We start from the raw sequence: 6,588 nt of genomic DNA, 5'->3' as shown, positions 1-6,588 counted from the left end.
TTTCTTGTCTCCTTTGGCTGAAATTAGTGAGAGAGAAACCAAGAGAGTTCTTCATCTTCCACTTCAATTTCTTGCTCAAATCTTGAGTTTCAACCGATTAATTTGCAAACTATTCCACAAAACTTACTTTCCAAGTAGTTTCCAAGGTGTTTGTGGAGTTATTTTTGGAGGACAAAGCCTAAGCTACCATCTTTCATAGGGAGATAAGGTATTTTGCCAAGAACCTCTTCTTTACTTCAATTAATTGCTTATTAGTGGTTTTTAGTTGCTTTAGATGTTGTTTTGTGAAAGATTAGCACTCGAATGCATGAATTCCAGCTTGGATGACAACCTGCCTGCTTCTGTCCGGTTCTAGTTCACCTTGTTAGAGGCCGAACTAGCCTTAGTACAAAAGACAAAAGTTGTATAGAATGATGTTTTATAGTTTCCTGCAAAATTTCAGCTCAATCGGAGCAACATAGCCTATGAAAAGACCGAAATACCCCTGCTGCCCTGTTTCTGTCCGAAAATGAAAATCAGCCTCTGTAAGTGGTTAGTTTGACCAGGAATATTACCGAATTGGTTGATGATGTCTTCTTAAGAATTATAGCCTTGTATCTTAGTTTTCAAATGGATTTGGAATTACCTGAATTGGAGTTGTGTGTGCTGAGATATGAGTGAATAAAGCAGGACTGCTTTTGATTTCTGCAGTGAATTTCGAACTGGAAAATTTGGAGTTGTTTTGGAAAATTTGACCTATTTAGGGTGTGAAATGGACTGAGTGGTCTTCACAAAAGTTGTAGGTCTTTGTCTTAGATTTTGAACGCCTCCAAGAACGCCTTAAACGGACTTTGGTAGCCTGAGATATGGCCATTTAAAGGTAGTACGGTTAATTATCCGATTAGTTGGAACTTGGTTCTGGGAATTGGGATTTGACTAGGTTACACTGGAATTTGGACTAAGTGGTCTTCATTAAAATTGTAGCCCTCTGTCTTAGATTCGAAACAGTATAAATTACATCCCAATCCGATAAGCGTACCTTCGGATGTGTCCGTTACGCAAAACCCGTCAAATCTGTCTTTTGTTAAACTTCATTTCCGCACATGTCGTTAGCTTGATTTTTGTACTTATATGACTTTGAGCCTATGGAATGGCTATTGAAATGAGATGATATTGTGTGTGACTTTGGGATTAATTGAGGAAAACAATGAAGCCATAAATGGCTGGAAAAATAGGTAAATACAAAGGGCGTGCTGCCCAAATTTTTGCTCGAGTGCTAAGTTTCTATTTGAATTTGAATATTTTCGTTTGGCAAATACTATGACCGTTTTCCATCTTAAAACATGATCCTTCTTCAATTAGAAACTCCAAATGTTTACTTAGGCTTACCAAATAAAAAGGAGTGGTTTAGGGTTTTCTTGGGTATTTTGTCATCCCTTTTACATGAATTTCATTAAGACATTTAGTCTATAATATCTACTTGAATATGAGATGATTTTGAACCATATAAACAATCCCGAAAATAGTATTTCTTAGCCTATCTAGTTGGATTCCGACTTGTCTTTGGTTCAAGTGTTTCCATTGAAAAATTTTATAACCCTTTTGAGTGGGGTTTTACGTTTCGACTATGAAACCCTAGTTATTTTTGTCCACGGGTCCAAATGTCCTCGTTTCACTTTAAAGTCTTTTATACGTTCTACTCATCAATTGTCGAGTTCTTTGAGTTCACCTAATTGTTTGTGTTAGATGAGCTGTAATATTCTTTCTTGTTTAATCTTAGGTTTTCTTGGTGACTAAAGATAATATCCGGAAGGATATTTTGCACGTTGTTTTGCGTATATAGGTGAGTGTTCCTTGTTTGTTATATTCTCCTTGACTTCATGACTTGTTGTTATTGTTTGATAATGTGTTAAGTGTTTCCACTGATTTTCAAAACTAATTTTCTAGGCGAGCGTGTACTTTATCGCGCTCGACCGAAATGAAACGTGCAATTTTCAACGATTTAATGATTGATACATTAGTTGTGCATGATGTATGCCTTTTGGCTGAACTGGACCTTGCCCTTCGTTACCGATCGATTCGAGCCAGAAGCGGACTCGGTCGGGCGATATGGTGACCCTGGGTGTGAACGTTGGTATACTCGAGTATTACCTTGTAGGTTGGTGGAGCCTGGCCAACGTCCAGGAGGGGGTGAATGAAATGAAACGAACGAATTAACGAGGGTTTTATTTACAAAAAATGCATATTCAAACGATTGGAGGAATAAGGGGAAATGTCAGGAGAACGAATGAACGAACGAAAGCATGGCTCCCTGTGAGCCCGTATCCTTTTAATGAATGTGTTATTATCGCTTTCCATTGTAAATGTTTCTTGAATTATTGATACTCTATGTTTAATGTAATGGATTGATTGTTTGGTTATGTGTTCGGAACCTCACTGAGCTTTTTGCTCATCCCTTTAGTTTTGTTTTCCTTAACAGGGGAAGGTGGGCAAGGACGAGAGCTCGGTACAGACTAGCTTGGTCTAGTTCTTTCATTTCTTTTGTAATGGTTCTCGCCCTAGCGCTTGGCATGGGCTGGATGTATGAGGAATTGAGAACCTTTGTATATTCAATGGTTGAACTCCCTTTTGAGATAGAAATGTAAATAAGTTTCGTTTTAAGTTTTCGATTTTTGCTATATGAATTCTTGTGGTTTTATTAATGATTTGTTTGAGTGAACGACTGAGTCCCAGCGAGAGCTGGGCAGGCGGCCCGCCGAACCCTTTGGTTCGCCTTAGGGTAAAGTGGGGCTGTCACAGTTGGTATCAGAACCTGCTTCGCGTGGTCTCTGCATGAAGTGAGCCTGGACTGAGTGGTGAATAGGTATGAAGGATTAAGTGCTCGTTCGAGCATAAGCTATGAACTGTGAATATTATAGGCCTTAAATCTTTTCCGTGGTATCTGAGGACCGTAGATAGGTACGTCAGGGAGGAATTTCGATTGTAGATAGTTTACTCTTGGGACTGGCTAGCTCGAAACGTGAATTGTCTTATTTCGGATTCTTGTGCCCGAGTACTCCAGAGTTGAGGCGGGGTTAGGTATTTGAGATTTGCATTTTGGGAACATGAACAGGCTTTGTCTGGCTAGAATGAGTACAAGAGGTCAATGGACATCTAGTTTGGATAGTAAGTGACGTGAGAGACCGGACGGGGTTATCTTAGCTGAGACTGGGACGACTTCACCTTTTGCTTTTGATTTGCCCGTATATTGCTACCACCTGACGTTAGTGTATGTGTTTGTGTACATGGTTATCTGGCCAACTTGATATGTATTTGTGTATTTGCTTATCTGTCTTCTTGATATGGCGTGTTATGTGCGGATATGTTTATTTGTGTATTTGGTATGTTGGATTTTGTTATTTTAGTCAATTTACTGCATTCATTCATTAAAGTACCCTTTTGAAAAGAAAAGAAAGAGGGAGGGGAAAAACTATATATATATATGGAAGGAAGACGTAGTCGCGGACATGGTCATAGCGTGGAACAAAGCGAGGCCAAGAGTCAAGAGAAGAAAGGGGAAACAACAGCTGAACAAAACACGGACCGAGAGTGCCACTTGTATTTAAGAATTTATTATGACCCATTGTTTTGCCCGACAGGCTATCATCTGAGTTCCAGCAATTCTGTGAGATGGCACATTGGGTTGAGATGTATAAGGAAATCGTGGTTCTTCGAGACGAAATAGAAGTCCAAAAGAAACTAGCCGCATACTGGGAAGGGCGATGGAAGCACGAGTATTCAGAAAAAATTGAGCTCTTGCACAAGAACTTAGAGCTAAAAAGGAAATACGAAGGAATTTCCGAGGAGGCCTTAGCAATGGCACCAAGCACTACTTCTATGGGGGTTCCAGAGAAAACTCAAAGGACAGAAATTGCAAGGCCACAAGTGAAGACCTTCCATGCAAAGAAAAGGAGCGCATCTCTTGAGAGTCAAAGGCCAGAACAGGGTAAGCAAGGTAGGCCATTTGCTAAGAAGGGTCGTGGAGCGGGTGGTGTGAAAATTTTGGAGACACTTAGGAAGGATACTCCAGGAGGAGACCCGAGTGGAAAAGGACCACTGAGAGGTATCTCACGAAGAGATCAAACCTCAATTCCTTTTCCATTTTGTAGCTATTGTAGAAAATCCAATCATATTGAAGTGGGTTGTTGGAAAAAGGGGGGAAGATGTCTGCGCTGTGGGAGCGCCGAGCATCGGATTGCTAATTGCCCGGTTCAATTGCGTGAAAAGAAAGAAACCCAGCAGCCAACCCAGACCGACCCTGGACCGTCAAATAGAGAAGGGACTGGAATGAAGACCCTCGTTTCTTCTGAGGACGTAGAAGGTACAGGCCATTGGTTACTTTAGATTTGATGGATCCCATTAAAAGGAAAATTTCGAGGACGAAATTTCTTTAAGGGGGAGAGAGTGTGAGAGCCCGTAATTTTTCTTAATTTATACCATTTAATTCTATTCCTTTTCATGCATTTTCCTTATTTTATTTTACTACATTAATTTTCTGGACACTTTATAAGTGAATATAGTTTTTCCAATCATTTTTTTAGTATAAGTTAGTTCGGGTGAAATTTGAAGTGCGTTACGGACGTGGGACCCGCTAGTGCGATAAAATTTTGGTGATTAAGTGATTTTTGTGCCAAGTATTATTATTTTACAAGGTGATAGGAGACAATTAAAAGTTAGCTAGATAAATTACCATTGGTAGACAAAAGGATAAGCTTAAAACCCTAAAAGGAGCCAAGTGTCACTATGCTATTAGAAGTTGGACTTTTGACCAAGGTTGGTAACTTTACTAAAATCAGATTTTTGACCAAAATTCATTCATTTTCTTGTCTCCTTTGGCTGAAATTAGTGAGAGAGAAACCAAGAGAGTTCTTCATCTTCCACTTCAATTTCTTGCTCAAATCTTGAGTTTCAACCGATTAATTTGCAAACTATTCCACAAAACTTACTTTCCAAGTAGTTTCCAAGGTGTTTGTGGAGTTATTTTTGGAGGACAAAGCCTAAGCTACCATCTTTCATAGGGAGATAAGGTATTTTGCCAAGAACCTCTTCTTTACTTCAATTAATTGCTTATTAGTGGTTTTTAGTTGCTTTAGATGTTGTTTTGTGAAAGATTAGCACTCGAATGCATGAATTCCAGCTTGGATGACAACCTGCCTGCTTCTGTCCGGTTCTAGTTCACCTTGTTAGAGGCCGAACTAGCCTTAGTACAAAAGACAAAAGTTGTATAGAATGATGTTTTATAGTTTCCTGCAAAATTTCAGCTCAATCGGAGCAACATAGCCTATGAAAAGACCGAAATACCCCTGCTGCCCTGTTTCTGTCCGAAAATGAAAATCAGCCTCTGTAAGTGGTTAGTTTGACCAGGAATATTACCGAATTGGTTGATGATGTCTTCTTAAGAATTATAGCCTTGTATCTTAGTTTTCAAATGGATTTGGAATTACCTGAATTGGAGTTGTGTGTGCTGAGATATGAGTGAATAAAGCAGGACTGCTTTTGATTTCTGCAGTGAATTTCGAACTGGAAAATTTGGAGTTGTTTTGGAAAATTTGACCTATTTAGGGTGTGAAATGGACTGAGTGGTCTTCACAAAAGTTGTAGGTCTTTGTCTTAGATTTTGAACGCCTCCAAGAACGCCTTAAACGGACTTTGGTAGCCTGAGATATGGCCATTTAAAGGTAGTACGGTTAATTATCCGATTAGTTGGAACTTGGTTCTGGGAATTGGGATTTGACTAGGTTACACTGGAATTTGGACTAAGTGGTCTTCATTAAAATTGTAGCCCTCTGTCTTAGATTCGAAACAGTATAAATTACATCCCAATCCGATAAGCGTACCTTCGGATGTGTCCGTTACGCAAAACCCGTCAAATCTGTCTTTTGTTAAACTTCATTTCCGCACATGTCGTTAGCTTGATTTTTGTACTTATATGACTTTGAGCCTATGGAATGGCTATTGAAATGAGATGATATTGTGTGTGACTTTGGGATTAATTGAGGAAAACAATGAAGCCATAAATGGCTGGAAAAATAGGTAAATACAAAGGGCGTGCTGCCCAAATTTTTGCTCGAGTGCTAAGTTTCTATTTGAATTTGAATATTTTCGTTTGGCAAATACTATGACCGTTTTCCATCTTAAAACATGATCCTTCTTCAATTAGAAACTCCAAATGTTTACTTAGGCTTACCAAATAAAAAGGAGTGGTTTAGGGTTTTCTTGGGTATTTTGTCATCCCTTTTACATGAATTTCATTAAGACATTTAGTCTATAATATCTACTTGAATATGAGATGATTTTGAACCATATAAACAATCCCGAAAATAGTATTTCTTAGCCTATCTAGTTGGATTCCGACTTGTCTTTGGTTCAAGTGTTTCCATTGAAAAATTTTATAACCCTTTTGAGTGGGGTTTTACGTTTCGACTATGAAACCCTAGTTATTTTTGTCCACGGGTCCAAATGTCCTCGTTTCACTTTAAAGTCTTTTATACGTTCTACTCATCAATTGTCGAGTTCTTTGAGTTCACCTAATTGTTTGTGTTAGATGAGCTGTAATATTCTTTCTTGTTT

This window comes from Coffea eugenioides, unplaced genomic scaffold (assembly GCF_003713205.1).
Source record: "Coffea eugenioides isolate CCC68of unplaced genomic scaffold, Ceug_1.0 ScVebR1_2034;HRSCAF=2992, whole genome shotgun sequence".
Taxonomy (NCBI): Eukaryota; Viridiplantae; Streptophyta; class Magnoliopsida; order Gentianales; family Rubiaceae; genus Coffea; species Coffea eugenioides.
This window is presented reverse-complemented; position numbering follows the sequence as displayed.